Here is a 21,702-nt window from a genome sequence, read left to right on the forward strand (position 1 = left end):
CGGGGGGCGGGGGATACTTGTTGAGAGTTAAGATCCCTCAGGTGCTGCCTATGCTTCCTCCTCCATTCCTCAAAAATGGTGGGTGGTGCCCATTGGGACTTAAGGCAGGAGGCTAACAGTAGGTGGAGCCATAGATTACAGACAAGAGTAAGCTAATTCTAGTTTGTCCCCATCATCTTCCCTGTTGAACTCTACAAGGGCAACACTGAGACAAAGGAAGAGGAAGCTGACAGAGGATGCCATCCCTGGATCGGTTGTAAGGAAGGCATTCAGAGGCTGGCTGGGAGCAAGTAGAATGGTGGGGCAATGCTCCATTCATCCTAATAGACCACCCTCCACTGTTAATAATTAAAGATTTGTTTACCGTTGTCTGAGTTAGGTAACTTAATTCGTTTTTGTTCAGATATAAAAACAGTAGAACCTCAGAGTGTGATGCACTGAGTGAAAAGAGACAGAGAATTAGATGCATGAGAGTAACTGAAGTACATCAACAAAATTATCTTGAGGAATGGCAGTAGTAAAAAGGTATGTTTTTAAGGTAGCGCTTTCCAAACTTTTCAAGTTGGTGACACACTTTTTGGACATGCATCATTTTGTGATACTGTAATTCAGTTTTAGTAGCAAACCAAAGGTTAAATTAACCCGTTCCAGCCCCAGGAGGAGCGTGGGGCACGTTCGCACGACACACTTGCACACTGCAGCCGACACACTAATGTGTCACGACACACAGTTTGGAAAGCTCTGGTTTAAGGGCACCTTGTATGCCAGAGCAGAAGGGTCAAATGCATGTAAACTGGAAGAGAGCCCTCAAGTGTGAATCACCACCAAGAAGGCCTTGCCTTGAGTAGTCACCCAATCATTGACAGGCACACATGCCTCAGATGCAAATCTTAAGAGTATGGTCAGGGCCATTCAATGTAGGTGAGCTTTATGGTAATCTGGTAGTATAACATTTAGAGTTTTAAAATTTAATACTGGCACTTTGAATTGGACCTGGAAATACACTGGTAGTCAATGCAACTGGTGGGCAGGGGGGGAGTAGAGTCACATGTTCAGACTCCTGGCAGTTGCATTTTGCACCAGCTCAAATTTCCGAGCCAGCTTCAGAGGCAGCTCCTTTAAAAGCCCCCAGGCTCCTGGAGAGCAGAGCTGTGTGTATTTCACAGTATGTACTGCCTCCTGATCCAGCCTTCTACCTCAGGTGTAGCACAAGGAATGCTATCCTATCACCAGCATTGTATTAAGCTTCAAACACCAGTGCTTCTGTATGTGGATCAAGGAAAGATGCCTTCTTCTCTTCCACCTCAGGCAGCAAAAGATCTTGGGCCTGCTCTAAGATCACATATCCCGCAAGTTTCCTAGGAAAAAACATTTTTCATTGTGAGAGAATGGTGGCCATTTTGGTTGCTGTGTTCTTGCACAATTTTGCAGTGAGATGCACCCCCCAGTGCTTTTTTTTGGCGGACGGCGCAAATTCAGGGCAACTAAAATGGCCACCATGCTGTCATGATTAAAACAAAACAAAACGGGAAGATGGCACCTGGGAAGGTGGCATCCTGGATTTGGGCTTCAAAGCATTGGAGAGTATGAGATCAAGGCCCTCTAGTTGAAGCAGAATCTCTATAAGACGTTCGCTGCATTGTAATGTTATTGTTCTTGATAAACTTGTGTTCCAGGGGAGGGTGAAGCATTTGTGGCAGCCACAGGTTCAAGCCTGAGGCTCTGGGTGCTGCTATGAGCATGTGCCACAACATCTGTTGGTGGCAGGAAAGTTCCCAGTGCCCCTGGGTGCTGTAATCCATGCCTTGGTCTTAAGGCTAATGGCTGCCGAGTGCTATCTGCGCTGACCCCATTCTGGTAAATTTGGGAAGGGTTGGACTTCACTGTGAGCCTAACCCCAAGATTCAAAGTGAGGATGGGGTGTTGTTCATATCTGTAAAATTTGGTGTCCTTCTGACCCAACTTCTCGGCAAGCTGATGCTGAGTCCAAGCTGCAAGGATCCACACCGTCTTTTTGCTCTTACTTGGGTCACTTCCTGTTTCCTCCTCCAGCCTTGATAGGCTGGTTAAGGAAGATGAGTGTCCATCGGCATCTTCTCTCTTTGTCCATCAGAAATTATGAAAACCACCTGTCCCAGGAGGCCTCCCAGTAGCTTTTAGGACTAGGTGGACTTTGCAAAGTGATTATTATTGCTTTTAACTATGATCTCATTATAGTTTGGCCTGTGTTTTAGTTATTGTATTGTATCTGCAAACCTTTATCAAGCTTTAACTTTGCAATCAATCCCAGTTTGCCTATCAAGAAAATCCCGTTTTAGTGCTCTGTGCAGCCTGATCTACCTTGTCTGTTGCTGTTCAAACGTGGGCTTTGGCTGACACCTAGTGGTCATGAAAACTCATTGTCCCAGTATCTCAGATTTAGCAGCAAATGCCTTTTCATATTACACCAGTGTGATAAGAGAGGCTCAGTTGGTAGAGTAAGGTTACCAGACGTCCCCATTTCCTGGGGATAGTCCTCGGATTTACAAATCAGTCCCCATACAAAATCCATTGAAGTTGAAAAGTGAACCCAGATTCATTGAAAAAATCTGGTGACCTTATGGTAGAGGCCATGGGACTCTTAATGTCAGGGTCGTGGTTTGAGCAGTGGCGTAGCGTGGGTTGTCAGCACCCGGGGCAAGGCAAGTAATTTGCGCCCCCTAACCCGTGGATTTGCGCCCCCTAACCCGTGGATTTGCCCTAACCCCAGATGTTGCGCCCGGTGCGGCCGGCCCCCCCTGCACCCCCCACGCTACGCCACTGGGTTTGAGACCCACATTTCAGGGGGTTGAATCCTTGTGGTCCCTTCCAACTCTACCAGTCTATGATTCTATAAGGAGTTCATAACTTCGACACATTTCCCCTTTCTCCTGAAACCACATGCCGCCTCTGCAACATGCCACTCCCCACAGCTGCTGATGAGGCAGGAAAACCTTTTGCAAAGTATCTCCCCAAGAAATGGATCGGTAGTGAGGAGTGAATCAGCAGGTTTCAGTTTTGCTCAAGTTCTCATTCTTTCCATCCGAAATTCAGTTCTCCAAAATGTTGAGGGAATTTGCGCGCGCGCGCACACACACACAGAGGGAGGAGAGAGAGAGAGAGAGAGAGAGAGAGAGAGAGAGAGAGAGAGAGAGAGAGAGACCCACATGGAAATTCATCAGATTTTCATTTGCTGCCCCCTGACAATCATTCACTGTCAGCCCAATCTACTTCACAGGGCTGCAAGGTTAACTGGGGCAGGGGGAGAACTGTGTATGCCATCTTGAATTCCTTGGAACAAAGGTGGAATAAAATGTAAACAAAATAAACAAGCTAAATGAGCAATGACCCAAAAGAAGTACAGTGGTACCTTGGGTTGCATACGATCAGGTTACAGACTCCGCTAACCCAGAAATAGTACCTCGGGTTAAGAACTTTGCTTCAGGATGAGAACAGAAATCTTGCGGCAGCGGTGGGAGGCCCTATTGGCTAAAGTGGTGCTTCAGGTTAAGAACAGTTTCAGGTTAAGAACGGACCTCCGGAACGAATTACCGTAAGTACTTAACCCAAGGTACCACTGTATACTTAATGATATGGTTGTCCTGGGAATGCAAAGCAGAAGGAGAGCATCCTCTGGCCTCTTTCCTTGGCTAGAGCAAGTGTTGGGAACCTTCGGCTCCAGCAGCAAGGCCAATGACCAAAGGTGACGGGGGCTGTGATTTAGTAACATCTGGAGAGCCAAAGTTTCCCAACACCTGGGCTGAAGGTCTCAGGTTTGCTGAGTGTTTGCACTCCCTGCCTCTCACCAAGATGATACAAGCAAGGGAAACTCCCCTGTCTCAACCAGAGGAGGATCTGTGAGGAGCTGCTTGTTCCACTTCTGGACTCAGAGCAGTGGCTCTATTTTGCTCCAACGTCCTTGGACTCCAGAACTGGAAGGTAGTGCATTTGAACATCTCCCACTGTCATCCAGAGGACCACGGCCTGTTGTGCAGGGTGGGGATTGTTGCTTCATTGCATTATTGAAATCTGTTGTAAGCAGCTTTGAGGATCAAAAAAGTGGGATATACAGTGGTACCTCGCGTTACATACGCTTCAGGTTACAAACTCTGCTAACCCAGAAATAGTACCTCGGGTTAAGAACTTTGCTTCAGGATGAGAACAGAAATCGTGCTCCGGCGGCACGGCGGCAGCGGGAGGCCCCATTAGCTAAAGTGGTGCTTCAGGTTAAGAACAGTTTCAGGTTAAGAACGGACCTCCGGAGCGAATTAAGTACTTAACCCAAGGTACCACTGTAGATCTTCTTTTTTAAAAGCATACTAAAAAGCAATGCAAAACATGTTGCTAGTTCAAAAGGCATACACGGACTTCTCTTAGGCAAGAGCTCACCGCCCACCTTAGTCAGCAGTTAAAACCAAACCCACAAGCAATCATTTACATGTTTTTAATAATCCTTTTCATAGTTTAGAACTCATCTGAAGACAATGGGCAGATCCTCCTTCCACTGTGTGTGTGTGTATATTCAGTCAAGTCAGTTTCCACCACTTCCTTCCCACTGAGTCATACTTATTCTTGTCCCAAGGACCAGCTTTTCATCTCTTTTTTCATGGGCCGAAGGTGTTTGTGCAGTGAGGTGCTTCCTGCCCTGGCCCCTGGGAAAGCCAGCGGTCTCGGTACATGTAATCTATGTTGCTTGAAAACAGAGGCCAGAGTTCTTAACATCCTGTACAGACTAACATATTTTCAACATGGGGTTGTTTAGAAGGGAATCATGTAGGAAGCAGAAAAACAGAAGGAGGGTGGTCTAGTTAGAGTTGTATTCAGGCCCCTGCAGAGCTTGTCTGAGGCCCAGGGTGGGAGTCTTGTTAGAATAAAGTTTTAAGCTCAAAAAGCAAACAGCCAGTTCAGTTACATAAGAAGGCAAGAGAGTTCAGATAAACCAGTTCATTGCAACATCTCCAGCACAGTATATTTTACATAGCTGTTTATACATTAGAAGCTCAAAAGTTAGTTATCACTAAGCAATCCTATCAGACTACCCACCTACTGTGCAACCTTTAGTCACAGAGGAGCTCATTTTGTCGATAAAAGATTGACTAGCTCAGGATTAGAAACAGAAGCACATAGGGAATGTCTGGGATGGATACAATATGTATGTTAACGTACACGAATTCAGTATTCAGTGGACATTTCCCTGGGTTCACCGTGGCATAATATATTAACATAAATACCAACTGTCTGAAATTTCTTTTTTTTCTAGCTTTCTGTTCAGCAAGAAAACTCTATAATGGAACTGTGGTCAACAAGATCCAGGATGGAAGTTTGATGCTGAGAACAAGAAGATCATTAAAGTGCTCATCACCCATGGCTGATGGAAGTGAGCTCTTGACGAGAGCCAACTTGCTGAAACTTCGTTCACACCATGCGACTCTTGCTGGAATAGATAGAAAGATCCAAAGGCCCACACATAACTGTGGCATGATGGCTTCCACGGTTTTTTTTTGGGGGGGGGGGGATGTCCCATTTCAGTGCCCCAACCCAGAAAAAAACTCCAAAAGTTCAAAAATTATTGACGTTCTATTCTATGCCGATCTATTCAATCATTGTGCAATTCTCGACTTTGCTTGCAAAACTAATGCTACACACCTCATTCTTACCCAAGCCCTGCTGATGCAAGGTAACTCTGGCAGCATACACATGGCACCCTCAGACTCGCAGTCCATGAGATGCACCACCTGAGACAACATTATGGGATGTGAAACACATAGCAGTCAAGTACAACATTCCTAGAATGGCCATGCTAGGAGATGCTTTGTATCAGCCAGGAGAAAACTTCCTGTTTCCTCCTGAGCTGGGACAAACTTCCTCTGCATGTGACTAGAGTGTGTGTGTGGCCTAATATGAGAAAGAGGAGCACACCTTCTTCTTTTGCTCCTCTCTTCTCCATTTTGTTTTTCTCTGTGTGTGAGCAGAAGTGACTCCCTGTCTGTAGTCACTTGGGACTAACTCCCTTATGGGATAGTTCCACATGTATATATACTTTTGTAACCTAAGTCTGACTTCAGGGATCTAACTGTGAACTGAATGAATGTGACTAAACTACTTTTATATTCACTTTAATAAGATTGTCGTGTATATTCTTTTTAAGAGGGACAAGAAGGGATCTTACCAGGAATCTTATAGAGAGAGGTTCAGATGAACCTGCAACAAGCAAACCATTGTGCATTTAAAGGGGAATGTTTAAACTCTGCTAAGACATAGAACTTGCTAACGCAAGTTAGGAAGGACATCATTAAACAATATATCCTCTCCTGCCTCCCTGAACATTCCCACAAACATGGCTAGTACACTGTGTACCATTGAAGGCTTGCAGTGCATACGGAGAGGCACGGGCATTTTCCCCATTAAGTCCCCCGTCAGCTGAGAGGCACAGGGAGTTCCTGCCATGACAGTTGTAAGTCCGGCATGCCACTGGTGGGCAACTGAGCCCTCCGAGGCCTGGGGCAAGTGTACCCAGCTGCCACCGCCCCACCTCCCTACATGGGCCTGGTTGCAGTCATATCATTTTCCTTTACTTCCATTGACTGATGGTACAACCCAACCCGTACCTAAGAACTAAATTCTGAATTCAGTACAATTTGCTGCAAATGGCATCGCCCACCAACCACCACTTCTCAAAGGGTGGGGTCAAAATGTCCCAGTCAAACCTGAAGCCAGCTAAGTTACTTAAGCGCCAAAGGCAGACAATCCCATAAGGGCCTCTCCCACACCCTGGTAGTAGAAATATAAATATAACTCACCTATTTACTGACAGGCTTGGCCTGGCTCTGCTTCACCAAGTTACAGGGAAGTTACAGCCAAGTTACAGGGAACCAGGCAGAGGGCCTTCTCGGTAGTGGCGCCCGCCCTGTGGAACGCCCTCCCACCAGATGTCAAAGAGAAGAACAACTACCAGACTTTTAGAAGGCATCTTAAGGCAGCCCTCTTTAGGGAAGCTTTTAATGTTTAATAGATTATTGTATTTTAATATTCTGTTGGAAGCTGCCCAGAGTGGCTGGGGAAACCCAGTCAGATGGGTGGGGTATAAATACATTATTATTATTATTATTATTATTATTATTATTATTATTATTATTATCACCGTATTTTCTGCTCTGAGTGGTGGTCGTACTCCTAGGATGTAAGCGAGAGGGTCTTTCTCAGCTTTTCTCCAGGAGCTGCTTTTCACTATAGATGCTGAGGAATAAACCCGAGACCTTCTGCAAACAGCTTTTAGCAGTTAAAATCTCTGTGTTGATGGAGCTCCCTTCTCGTGAGTTACACCAATGGTTCAGGTAAACGACTCCCGTGAGAGAAAACAGGAGCCGGTCATTCGTTACTACACCTTGCCACCGAGTGGTATGAAAACTTTTCAGAAGGAAAGCAAAAGTCATACTGAAGAGATGCAGATCGTTAGACATTATATCTTCCTAACAGACCAACTGAGTGAACTCTGTTTTGGGATTTGGGACTGCACTGCAATCTAACTACAACCTACAGCACAGTTGCGGAAAATAATGTTGAAGGTAGAACTGTGGTGTTCACATCTTGAAGCATTTATATATTAATGAATAATATAGAGTATATGTAAAAATAAAATAAAAATGCATGGGGACCCTCATGAGCAATGCAGTGTGAACAAGCATTCGTCCGACCTTTTCCCTAGACATTAGACCACCCACACTTGGTACTCGTAAACCGTCCGGCTGCTAATTTGGTGGGTGTGTTTTTATTTTGTGTTTTCCAAGTTCTGTCTGGGTATGTGAATCCCAACGCTGTTAAATGCAGGTGGCCTGCTTATTGCTACCAAATGTCTTACATTGTGTCTTTTCATTATCACACAACCTGTTTTCTTTGTATTATCCCACTGGGGCCGCTTGTGCAGGTGGAAATGTGGCTCCCTCCAATTCTGGAGAAAAGAAGCCAGAGAAAAGAGAACTGAGTTGCTAAAGGCCTGCTTCCTTTCTTGATTTTGGTGAGACTTTTAGTAGCTTTGCATTAATTTCCATCTGCTGGGCAGGCCCACACCCCTGAATTTCTGCAGCATGAGGATTTGGGCTTGACATTGTAACATCGTCAAGAATTAAATTCACATACGTATGAAATTATTTTGATTTCTTTACCTGGATTTTCATAGCCTTAATCCAAAGCTGTGTGCTAAAAACCAAATACGCTCTGATATATCCCAAACCAACAATAAATCAGAATATCCCTATTTCAAAGCAACAGTTGATAGCATTCAAGCCAATGCATAATAAAATAGAAACAGAGGCATCAATCATTGGCTGTGATGATTAGCATATGCTAATGAAACACAGCTTTTCTCTATCCTGTGGGAAGAGGTAATAATCTAGCCTTTGGCTCCAAAAACTGAGCTTCCTACCACCAGGCTCTGCTCTGTGCTTCTCCTCCTTTAAACCGAGAGATGGAAAGCTCTGCGCTATCTTGAATAATTTTGGCGGACCAGCTTAGCCCAGACACTTCCCCGTGGACTGCGGGGTTAACCGCAAATCTTAGAAGAAACCCAGCCTCCTTGCTTCACAAAGCAAATTTCCATTACATTCTCCTGACACTTGCAAACTCTTTATCTTGGAGGAAACAACTGGGTGAGGGCGGTGAGGAAGTCGGGGGCCAGGCAGCACCCCCTTCCTCCCCTGCCTGGGTGGTGTGAATGGCTGATAACAATGGCGAGGGTGATAAGGGTCTTTCTGGGGCTGGTGAGATAGCAGAGGGGCAGCAGGAAGACTGCTTGGTTTTGTGCTAAAGGGCCTCAGCCACAAGACCTCAAAGGAAATGATGCTAATCCAAGTGCCAGGGCTCAGGGTCACTGCTGCAGAACTTCAGCTTGTTGCTTCTTGGGAATTAGGGACACGGAAGGGACTTGAGTATACCACGTAGTCCAAATGCTCTCTTCCTCAGGTTGGGAAGAAGAATTCATAATATAAGGATGACAGATGGACTGGTTGTCCGGAAGACATGCTTGACTGGTTGTCTGGAAGACATGCTTCTGTTAAGAGAGGGACCACTAGGTGTTGCATTCCTGGGTTTGTTCTGGTTTTTCATTTGTGTGAATAGTTGTGAGGTGAAGCACTATTGTCACCTTATCTGTGCCAGAGGCTGTGTGGTGGTGGTTCTGAAGGACGTGTCATGATCCCCCATTCTCTCTGAGCGAGGAAATGTGTCGAGCACACAAACAGGAAATATCTTCTTGAGTTCAGGCCGTTTTGCTTCATAGAAATATGGTTTAAGAATCTGTGTAACAGTGAATGCACTGGAGTCAAGTTTAACGACCACAGCTTGCATTTTGAAAAAGCAAAAGAGTCTAGACTTGGTGGTAGTACAGGAGAGGGGGGTTTGGAGATGAATTACTCTGCACTGAAGGCCCAAATGCTAGAAATATGCCTTTCAGTTGGCACATTTGTCTGCCTCACAGAGACTGTGAGTCCTTTGTCACATATGTGTCATTGTCACTGCTCCGAAGCTTTAGCCTGTTTCATAGAATTGTAGAGTTGAAAGGGACCATGAGAGTCATCTAGTCCAGCCCCCTGCAATGCGGGAATCTTTAATCAAACGTGGGGCTCGAACCCACAACCCAGAGAATAAGATTCTCAATCTCTACCGGCTGAGCTATTCAGGCATTTATTTGTTTCTTTCCAAGTCAATCCAAAACGTTCAGTTACTGTCAAACCCCAAATGTTGCAGATGGGAGAAGTAGGAAAGGTTTGGTTGGCAAATGTAGCTGATTTATATTCTGATTGCCCCATCTGAGATTTCTAGCTGTAGCTTTTGGAGGATTGAACAAATGCCAGATCCTAACCTCTGCTAACACAGTCCATACAAATGTATAGCACTACCAGGTCAAGAGCAGAGGGAGACAGTGGTAGCAAAGGGGGAATATGCAAAAGATCTTTATTTTGCACACATGTGCACTTGGAATGTACATGAAAGCAGGAGCCCCTTTCAGTCAAGCACAGGAACGCCTGTGCATCCCTAATATTAGATGCTCTCAGGCAGGACATGAAAGCCATGTGGGAGAATTTTGTTTGCTCCACATTTTTAGTGAACCGACCTGATTCCTGGACTAAGACACAGATTAGCATAAGGATCCTTTGGATTTCACAGTCCTCTGAATGTTGTTATACATTTCTCGCTTTAAAAATGCACCAAAAGGTCAAAAAATAAAATAAAAAAGAATCACAGATTAATGCCAAAATTGGAGAGAGCAGTTTTATGAATGAGCACGTGCAACAGAGACATGGACTGGTAAACGAATGGATCTCTCCCTAAGCCATGTTCTGACCTCAGAATCTGATGTCCTGCCTCTTGAATGGTTCCATTTAGCTCTCATGACTCACAACGGCTAACAACAGGCATTTCCTCGTTCCTAATTCAACTACACAGCCTTAACTCCTCAAACTGTTCTCTTGCCACTAGATCATGCTTCCTCTTTCAAATAAATACATATGATTTATATATAGTGAAATGTCACCATCCCGAAGTCTGCTTCTCTCTCTCTTTTTCTTTGGAACAAAACAGAAGGCCGTCTCTTCTGCGAGTCTGTCTTTTCATCATATTTCTGTTAACACTCCTATTGCTTGGCACGAACATTTTAAAGGCATGCCTGTCTCGTATGCCCTGCCATCTTTTCTTCCTTATTTGTGTGTGCTGTTTGTGCTCTCTGGTGCTTGTTTGTGTGCGGCTGAGCGGCTGAATCACAGTGAAGTCCCACAATACACAGATGCAGTCGCAAGCTTCCCACAGGCATCTGCTTGGCCACTGTGAAAACAGGATGCTGGACGAGATGGGCCTCATCCTGCAGGGCTCTTCTTATATTCTTAATAATATCACCATACCCTTACTTTTCCCCGTGTGAACTACCAGACATTGTACTTGTTTATTTTATATTATTGTACTGTGTTTTATTACTGTAATTGTGACCCTCAGCTGCCTTGGGAATGCTGGTATCCAAAAGCAGGATAAAGATCTGTTGAGTAAATGGGTAAGTAAATAAACCTTTCTGCTTTATCGGCCACAATGCCAGAGGAAGTAATGTGCATGAGCTTGCAGACTTTTTCCTCTGTTTCTATCCGGGCACACCCGAGCAAATCCAAATTCCCCGGCAGAGCCATTCCTTCTTGTTTATAACATGCTCTTCCTCTGGATGCAGGAGCTGTGAGACTAAAGATTACATTTCTAGCCTTGACCCATTAGTTATCCAAACATCTTGTTTCCACAGGTCCTGCCATCTTCTCACTTCTCCAAACATGTCTGGAAACTCTGCTTCCTGTTGATTGGCTGGGCAGGGATGTGCCCCACAGCATGTGGGAGCAAAAAAAAACCACCCCTAGGCCGTTTCCACCCAGCCACCAGAACTCAAGGAGGTTTTCCAGTACAGTAGTGTAGCAAGCTGATGTCCGGTCTGGGAGTGGAAGAGAGATGGGGCAGGAAGTACATTATTTTCCACACGCCCTCAGAAGTGGCGGTTATTGTGAAACTAGGCCACACAATGGGTGTTCCGAAAAATATGCTGGAAACACTAATGGGCAAAGAAAACCTGAGTGTGGCACATAATAAAGGTACATCTTACACTATACATTAGAAAGTTATAAAATGGGTTGCCTTAATTCTGAGACAGGGCCAGCCCAAGGCATTTTGCTGCCTGAGGCAGAAGAGCAAACGATACCCAGCCACCACAATTGAGTCACAGTGCATCCTATCCGAAGCAGACCAAGTTATTTTGGCATCTGAGGCAAAAAATCCCCAAGTGTCCTTTCAGGGCAGTTAAAATGCAACAGTGAAAAATGAAAAATGAAAAAACAAAAACAAAAACCTAACCAGCTGCTGCCCTTTGACAACACCCACAATCAGCTGCCTGAGGTGGCCGCCTGACTCTGTCTAAGGAGAGCACTACCCTAAGGGTCAACATGTGTAGGTGTAATGGTGCTCAGCACTTTTCCCACCATCCCTGAAACCACATGCTTCTTTTTTGTCAGATATTCCTCTTGCCCTTCCTCTTCCCCCAAACTACCCATCTGCTACAACTAATGATCACATTTTCTAATGGGTGTGGGAGTATTTGTTGACTGCAGCACATAAAAGTTTGCATGTGCAGCAAGTTTGTGGGTGTCCTCTTAGGAAGTATACGCAATAAAAAGGAAGCGGCAGGACATACATTTATTTCCTTCAGGTACTTTGAACCTGTGCCGTTAGTTCTTCCCAAAATGCCCTGTCCCATGCTGTCTTTTCTCATTACATGGTTGTCAGCACAGCACAGAGCAAAGTGTATTGTGGCTGATGCCTATAAACTTCTCTGTACGTTTCCCACATGACTGTAGCTCAGGGGTAGAGTATGTACTTTGCATGCCAAAGATCCCCAGTGCTATTGCAGGTGCCAGTGCTTGTCTGAAACACTGGAGAGCTGCTGCCAGTCAGTGCATAGAATCCTAGAATTGTAGAGTCGGAAGGGACTCTGAGGATCATCTAGTCCAACCCTCTGCAATGCAGGAATATGCAACTGTCCTATACAGGGATTGAACCTGCAACCTTGTCATTACCAGCACCACGCTCTAACCAAGTGAGCTGTCCATCTTATACAAAACGTATTGACCACGAAGGGTCTCGAACCCCCAATCTTCTGATCCTAATTCCTTATCCATTAGGCCACACAGTCACAAGAATAGCTGTTCATGATGCCATCTGGATACTGTTGGACCCCTGCCAGCATGCCCAATGATCAGGGGTGATGGGAGTTGTGGGCCGACAACAATGCTGAGCTGCGGGGATCAAGGGTCTGACAGCTTCCTAGAACAGCTAAAGGTCCAGAGGTACCCCATATATTGCTCCCCACATTCTTGTTTTGCAGAAGTTCCACTTGCAGCTGCTGGTGGACCATCATTGTTTGTTTATTATGGTGCTGACAGAGTTTTTGACTCCAAATCTGGTGCCCTTCCCAAATATTTATTCATTTACATTTCTCTTTCCAGCTCAGCTTGGAGTTCTGACTCTCCTCAGCTATAAGCCTGCCAAGAACTGAATGCAGCCCCTTTGGGCTCTCCCATCTCTGATCCCAAAGAGCTCTTGAAGGCAGCAAGCTTTTCCGCCCCACGTTCTCTCTTATATTCCGCAAAGCCTGGCCTGCAGGCTTTGGTGGAGAGGCCATTTTACACTCTTATGCCTTCCTGATAAGCCTAACCATGAAATGCATTGTTTGCGTATGGTAGAATCCATATCTCTGCCTAAGCCGTTCCACGTTTTGGAAGCTCAACATTTTCCCCCAAGGGTAAAAGGAATATAAACTGCGTAATAAGCAAGAGGCAGGTGACTAAATTGTTTCTAAACGCTGTGTGTGTTTGTGGTAAGAGGGTTCCACAGGAAACCTGAAGGTCCTGAGCTAAGGAGGTGGACAGACCATTCTGAAAGCTCTGTATTCCTCTAGTCCACGGGCTTGCTAACAAGACAGTAAAATATAAATTGTAGCTGGGCTATGTGGAAATAATAACCTACAGAGCTTGTGTTCCTGAACTCCCCACTCCCTTTCTTTAGCTCTTTGTAATATCTATGCCCTTTGTAATATCTAAATATGGTTTGAAGCTCAACATCCAAAAAAACCGAAGATCATGGCCACTGGTCCCATGATACTTTGGGATAGTTTGACCAAACTGCGGGAGGCAGTGGAAGACAGGAGTGCCTGGCGTGCTCTGGTCCAGGGGGTCACGAAGAGTCAGACACGACTAAACAGCAACAACAATATTTATGCCATGTTGCTCCAGCAAAGGGATTGAATTGTGCTCTGCCCTCTCAAGCAGAGCCCAGCCTCCAGGCTCTCGCTAGACGAAAACATGTGCAAGGCTAACTTCGGAGCCTGCCAAGGAGCTGCATACAACCTTGTAAATAAATCAAGTTGCAAACACCTGTGTGGAGTCTGAATTCAACAGTCAAGGCTCAACACACATGAAAATGAAATTATCCACTGTGCTTAGCCACTGATTTATCGTTTCCAGGGCTGGATGTAGTGCCATCACTGAAAGAACAGTTGGGACAGGATGTTCTGTGCACTTTCACTATGAAAGTTGCCTCTAAACCCTTCCCGGTACCTCAGCCCAGCTAAGATCCCCGTGCAGAAGCAAGCTGTCACTCATCCATCGCTTGTTGGATTAGGAGCCGTGGATTTAAATCAAACGCACATTGAAAATGTGCCTTTTGAATATGGGCATTGTCATCCTGTATTGCATTGCAAGGCATTCCGTGGGTTGCATGAGGGCATGAGCATCGACATTCTCGCGCAACTAGTTACATGTAAATTAATCATCATTTGAGCAGGATCAGCTCGTAGCTTTTCTTGCCTGCTTTATAAAATAGGGCATAATTAGCAGAAATATGATCAAAGGGCAGGCTCTCAGAAGAGGCTGGGTTTTATTTTATTTTTTTGTCTTGTTCAAGAAAGAAAGAGACTTGGGGCTGATGACCTTTCCTAGCATATAAACCATATGCATCCATATCAAAGAGGGATTGTGGTCTAGTGGTGAAGGAACAGTTTGGGGGCTTAGGTCCTGTAAATAAATTATACAGAAGGAGGTGTATATTTCTAGCTACAAGCCATGATGGTTAAATGGAAACATGCAAGGGTAGTATCCTTCTGAATGCCAGATCCTTTGAGGTACAGAAAACAGAGGGTGGCTGTCACCTGTGTGTCTTGCCTGAGAGCTTCCAGTGAGGGATTCCAGTGTCCCCATACCTGCCATAAAGGTACGCAGTCCAGGCCTTTGGGCATGCATTCCATGCACAGGCAAAAGATTGCCCTTTTGCACATCCCTTCCCTACAATTGCTGGCCCTGCCTTCCCCTGCCCCAAGCAAATTTGGTGGTCTGTTGTGAGGGGGGTGGGCTGAGAAAGAGATAAGAAGCTGTGGTGAGAGCTTGCAATGCAGGCCAAACAGAGCCTGCCCTTAGCAACGCTACTTTAGGGCCGCTTGATGTGGATCAACTTGTGAGAAATTGCAAAATTTCACAATAAATCCATTGATTTCTGTTGTTACTATTATTTTTACCACAGTGGTTTTTGTTTCCATATTGCAAAGAAGGGGAGGGGGGTTGGAATGCAAACTGAACCAGAAAACTGAACTGCATATTCTGCCCTTGAATGTAGCTTCTCCCTCCCCCAAAAATAGATTGTGTGAGGGGTGTTTGTAAGGGTAGGAGCAACAAGCTCACTTGGGGTTTGTCCACACCTGAGTTTAGTGGGTAACTGAAAGGGTTTGCATTCCCATTTAAGTAGTATTGCCTGCATAAACAACTCCTTTCATGATGGTTCTCCCCTGTAAATTCAGATTTTTCTCATCCGGGGATAATCCAATAAATTTTGAAATGCAACTCCAAACCTTCATCATCAGGGTGGTATAAAAATTTAATAAATAGTAATAAAAGAATAATAATGAGGAGGTCAAATCTGAACGGGGAAAAACACGAATTCCATTTGAGATCCAGCTCCAGTGTGAACATGCCTTTGAATTCTTTAGCAGGTTTCAGCACCGAAATGTATTTTTCAGCTGCTGTCGCTGGCTTCTGAAAAATGAGCCTTTCCCCACTTTTAAGTTCTCAACTATTAGAAGCATTGCCACAGCCATAAGCACTTCAAAAGCGGTGCTGCTACCATTCACTGCAATTTTCCCCAGGAAAAAACAACCCCGCTCCCCTCTTGAAGTTTGGCTGTTAGACACAGTCTCCTTCCTGCACAGGTCCTTCTCATGGCCGGGAGGGCATTTCAAAGGGGCACAGGGGATGTTTTCTCTTAGCCCTTCTGGCCCTTATTTCTCCCCTCAAACCATTTTGCCACGTACAGCTGAAAAGCAGCCGGGAACCTCTAGCCCTCTTGGGCTTGTGCCATTTGCGAACATGATTAATGAGGGAGACGAGAGCACAAAGGAGCTGGCTGCTCTTAGGATGACTGTACAGCCTAGCTAATTGGGTTTCCCAGGTGCATCACCACCGCATGCAAGGGCCCTTGAAACGCGCTCGTGCCATATGTGAAAGCACCCTTCATCTGCAATGAAAGGTGGCTGCAGTTGTTGCCATTGATAGGGCAGCTATGACCACAATATATTCCTATCTCTAAAAGAAAGAAAGAAAGAAAGAAAGAAAGAAAGAAAGAAAGAAAGAAAAGCCCCCAAGGGAACCAATATTAGAGATTAGAAAGGGGGATGGTTTCTAATATCTCTATTCACTTCAGAGCTAATTTCCCCCTCCTGATACAGATCCCCTTTCACTGCTGTGACCTAAGGACTTTCATCACTGGAAAAGCTCCTCACACACACCATAATTCTGACAACAAAAGAAACTTCTCTGATTTGACTTGACTTGGCTCGGCTCAGCTCTGTAACCTCATCATGAGATTACAACTCTGATGGGGGCGGGGGCAAGGGGGTGGGGGAGAGAATCAAGAATAATACCCGAAACAAGAGTCCCATTGATAAAGCCTGAGTAATGCTCAGCTCCTGCTAGTCAGACCCTTTGGGCTGGAAGCTGAAGCCATCTTATCTCTAAGGAGACAGTGTGTTTCTGTGATAGTAGATGAAAGCTGGCCCAGCCATCGAGGAGCTCGTGGAATCCAAATGGAACGCTGGGCTCAATCCACCAAGCAATGCTGCTCCAATGTTTCCAAGCCCTGGTGAAACTGAGGGAGAGGCATTTTCTGGGATTATCCACTTACTTGGCACATAAAAGGCAAGCAGGGAGGCCTCGGAGGGATGTCTATATGGACACCATCCATTCACGCTGCTGGACAAAGCCTCTCCTTTTCACAAGTGAAGAGGGCATGTCTTGAGCCAGTGTGACTCCCTGGGTGCATGCACAATCACTTTCCATTGGCTACATTGCAGGAAAAACCTCTGAATCTGAATTGCAGAACTGAACGATCTCTACTTTCTGGACATGGCACAAGATCTGGAACAGTGTCAGCGCTGCCAAATCCCAGCCTCATCACTCCTGCATTATAAGGCATAAAGTACCATAAAATCTTAGCTCTTTTGTTCATTTTGGGGGGGAGTTTCATTACTGGCAATAATAGCTCAAGCAGCTGGAGCAGTAGGTAAGGACATGACCTAATTCTCACAAATGTACAGAAAAGGAGGGGTAAAACCTTTCTAAGTTGACTTCCATCTATTTTCTGGTACTATTTTCCATCTGTGCTACTGTACTTCTCCTTGCGGTCATGCATGCAGGTACATGAATCACAGAACTGTAGAGCTGGAAGGACCCATGAGGGTCATCTAGCCCCAAACCCCTGCAATGCAGGAATATTTTGACCAACAGGGGGCTCGAACCCATGACACAAAGATTAAGATGCATGGTGACTTTGAACGCCAGGTGCTGGGAAAGGCACATGGGCAGAGTGCTGTTGTGCTAAGGTTCTACTTATGGAATTCCTATGGACATCTGGTTGGCCAGTGTGAGAACAGGGTGCTGGACTTGATGGGCCATTGATCTGATCCCGCAGGGCTGCTCTTATCTTCTTATCAGAGCACTAGGTAGGTTGAATTTGGCATGGTGTGTGTGGAGGACTTGACATGAGGCTGCCATTTGCAGCAGCAGCTCCATGTTCAGCACATGATGCACTTCCCAACTCAAACGTTGTTAATCCTGAGGATTTAGATAAAAGCGAGGAACTCTCATATACGGTTCCATTTAGAGGCAAATAGGGAAGTGGATTTGGATGTGGGTAATGCAGGTTCAGGACCGGGTGGCGCTGTGGGTTAAACCACAGAGCCTAAGGCTTGCTGATCAGAAGGTCGGTGGTTCGAATCCCCGCAAGGGGGTGAGCTCCCATTGCTCAGTCCCTGCTCCTGCCAACCTAGCAGTTCGAAATCAAGTCAAAGTGCAAGTAGACAAATAGGTACCACTCCGGCGGGAAGGTAAACGGCGTTTCCGTGCACTGCTCTGGTTCACCAGAAGCGGCTTAGTCATGCTGGCCACATGACCCGGAAGCTGTATGCCGGCTCCCTCGGCCAATAAAGCGAGATGAGCGCCGCAACCCCAGAGTCGGTCACGACTGGACCTAATGGTCAGGGGTCCCTTTACCATTACCTTTTAATGCAGGTTCAAATCCTTGGCTATGAAGCTAATCGGGTCACTATCTCTCTCCCTAATCTTCCTCACAAGGTTGCTGTAATGTCAAGACAGCATTGTGGAGGAAGAACAAACACAAAACATCTCATAAGCAGCCCTGCCAGCTCTGTTGCTGCAATGCCTACTGTTTTTCTAAAGAAGAAACACCTGGCAAGGTTGCTCCATATCATATTTTTTTTTTATTTTTAAAACAGGCTGTCATGCTTCCTTCGCTTTAATTAATCTCACGGAAGGTGTCCGCGATGAATTGCTGGTCTCCTGCACAGAGCTTCAATTTACAAATAACAGGTGCCTTACAAATAAGTGCAAATTAGGAGGATTATTCATGTTTCACTTTGAGTTATAGGCAAAGGAGAAAATTCATCAATTCAGCACTCTTAAGCTGGATGGCCCCCTTCCTTCTTGTATTCTCTCGCAGTCCACATAACTTTGTGCAACGTCGCCTCTGACAGAGAATGCTTTAAATCCTAAATTAGAACCGAAACAAATGAGTAGAAGCATTGCATGATGTATCTGGTGCTGGGCTAGACCACTGCAGGTGGGGGAGGCAGGATGCTGCCCCCACACCCGGCACACACACAAACATTTGAACAAAACTCCTTATGCATACAAAACTTGCACGTCCAGGAAAAGGCTACCCTAGATTTGCCTTGAAGAACTCATCTTCTATATGTAGCAATGCAAGCTCCTGGTTTTGTGGAGAGAGCAAGCTTGGGCTAGATGCTCTCAGTGAGCTTTCTCCTTGCAACCTTCCATATTCTCCACCTGCCAGTCCCCACTGCTTCCTAGTGAAAAGGGGGCAGAGTAGCGAACCAGAGGCAGCAGCAACTGTGGTTATTTCTTCCTGTTCACTCCCGTTGCTTGCTGGCACTCTCCCTCTGTGCAGTCAGAGTGTCCTAGCAAGTGACAGTAGTGACAAGAGGAACGATGGCAGGTTTGGGAGACTCTGGTCAGAATATTAAAAACACGATAAAACATCAAACATTAAAAACTTCCCCAAACAGGGGCTGCCTTCAGATGTCTTCTAAAAGTCAGATGCAGTGGTACCTTGGTTTAAGAACAGCTTAGTTTATGAACAACTTGGATTAAGAACTCTGCAAACCCGGAAGTAGGTGTTTTGGTTTGTGAACTTTGCCTTGGAAGCAGAACATGTTCCGCTTCCTGTTGAGTGTGTTCCATTTGTAGATCGAGTCCCCCGCTGCTATGGGAAAGCATGCCTTGGTTTAAGAACACTTTGGTTTAAGAACGGACTTCCATAAGTTCGTAAACCAAGGTACCACTATAGTTATTTATTTCCTTGACATCTGATGGGAATCCACAGGATGGGCGCCACTACAGAGAAGGCCCTCTGCCTGGTCGCTGCTCCTTGACCAGTATCCAGCGATGCTGACTCCTGATGGGAGGCACTGATATTTAGAAAGTATTTAATATGGGGTCCCTGGTCTTGATCCCCTGATGGTATAGCTCATCAATAGATGTATCAAGTGGTCTCTCTTAGTTCATTTCCTCTCTTAGACTTAAAATCACCGGAAAACCCTTGATATCTCTGTAGGTTGCTCCAACAGTGCCATAATACTGCCAATGGGAAGCTGGCTTTCTTGAGGTGAAACTGACCCTTTAGGCCCAATATTTTTGTAGCGTTGGAGGCACTGAACCCACTTACCCCAATTGTTCTGAAAACCAACTTTCCACGGAATATTAGACCTTTGACGTGCACGCCAAGGCATTTATCAAAGCCAAGATGTGCTAATAGTCTTTGGCCTCAGCAATGGCATGTAAAATATTCATTCTTAAATTATCATGCAGACACAAAAGACATATTACAAAGAAGCTGGCACATATAAATCTGTATTTTAAGAGCACAGTGTGAGTACATATAATGATATATCTTTTCCTCATTTATCTTTTTAACAATGCTGCAAGGTACTGAGACTGAGACTGACTTTCACAGGTGAAATGCTTGACTGAAAATGGATTTTATATTAAAAAATACTTCATAAAAATATTAATCAATGTTTAGTAGAATGTGCGTATGTCTAATGACGGAGGATAACTGATGTGAGAGAAACTAGAATACTTTTTACCCCCTGTCTCCAGTACCTAGGAGGCCAGTACCTAGTTTAATCAAGCCAAATTGTTTTTTCTCCGATTAAGACCCAAATGAGGAAAGACTTTCAGTGCAGAGTTACAGAAATAGATTTAAAACAAAGTCATACTTATACATAAATGTATAGTTTTGCTGCTCCCACTACTGCATATTTCCCAGGTGTGAGTAAAGGTAGGGTTGCAATATTCTGAAGATCAAAAAAGAGGACACGTTTGCCAACTTTTAACTATGGATCACTATGACAACTCTCATTTTACATACCCATGAAATGAGGACATATGGCAACCCTAAATTTTGGAAACACAAACCAGGGAACCTGAAAGGAGTGCTCTTTTCATCATTCAACTGCTAAAGCTATAGAACTAAACAACAGAAGAATCAAGATGACTCAGGTCAGATACACCAAATTCCCAAGGCACATCTGAACATGTATTTAAGGAGAACAGAAGGAATCATAAAATGAGATATTTCATAAAATAAGCACAAAAGCATGCTAACTAATGACTCTCAATGATCTTATATGTGATACATATCTACTACTAGGGACTGCTGCTCCTGCTTATGTTGTTTGCCAACTTTTCATGTGAATGGGGCAGTGGCCAGGGCTGTGGGTGCCATGCAGCATGTATGGCCCTGGCACCGAAATTTGTGGGTGTCCGACCCCTTCATGAGGAATTTTGTGGGTGCTCGGGCACCCAAGGACCCAGGGAGTTGGCACCTATGGAGCAGAGATGGGGCTCAAGAAACTGGACTGTGGCTGTCATGTCTAGTTTGGCCCTGTGTCTGGCCTGGATCTCTTCCAGTTTCCAAAAAATCTGCAGGACAGAAGAAAAACAAAAGAGAGTTGCAACTGCTAGCCATTTAATGGATATGTCTTCCTGGGGTTAGGGCAGAAGGCATGTGATTCTGAACCAATCCCAGCCCAAGGGTCAGGAAAGAGGAGATGGGCATGCTGAATCCACAACCTTCACACTGGCTCTTCCTGCGAGAAAGTGCTGAACAGAGCAGCACAATCATCAAAGGTCAGAGGGGAATGACTCTCCATACGCATTCCAGAGCAATAATTGTCTCGGAAAACTGAACTTCCAGCTTCAGAAGGCCTCGGTTCAAAACGGCTTTCCACGGCAAAACACTTACAAGCAGCAGGATGGAAGAGATCAGGTCCCTGCTTTTGCTTATTTGTAAAGGCGTAAATTGCAAAGTGGCTCAAAGCAGGGGAATAAACCAGTCCCTCTTCCTACATTCATACGCTGAGCAAACCTATGGGGGGGGGGGAGGCAGCACTGTGGCAGCAGACTCTGCCCACATGCCACACCATATTCACCTCCCGTTGCGTGTCTGCAGCACGTCTGTGTGTGCAGGCATCGTTCCACATAGCTGGCAACCCTGCAGGGAAAAGAAGACCCTGCAGATGTACAA

The sequence above is a fragment of the Podarcis erhardii genome, assembly GCF_964252035.2.
Source record: "Podarcis erhardii genome assembly, chromosome: 2".
NCBI classification, from domain to species: Eukaryota; Metazoa; Chordata; class Lepidosauria; order Squamata; family Lacertidae; genus Podarcis; species Podarcis erhardii.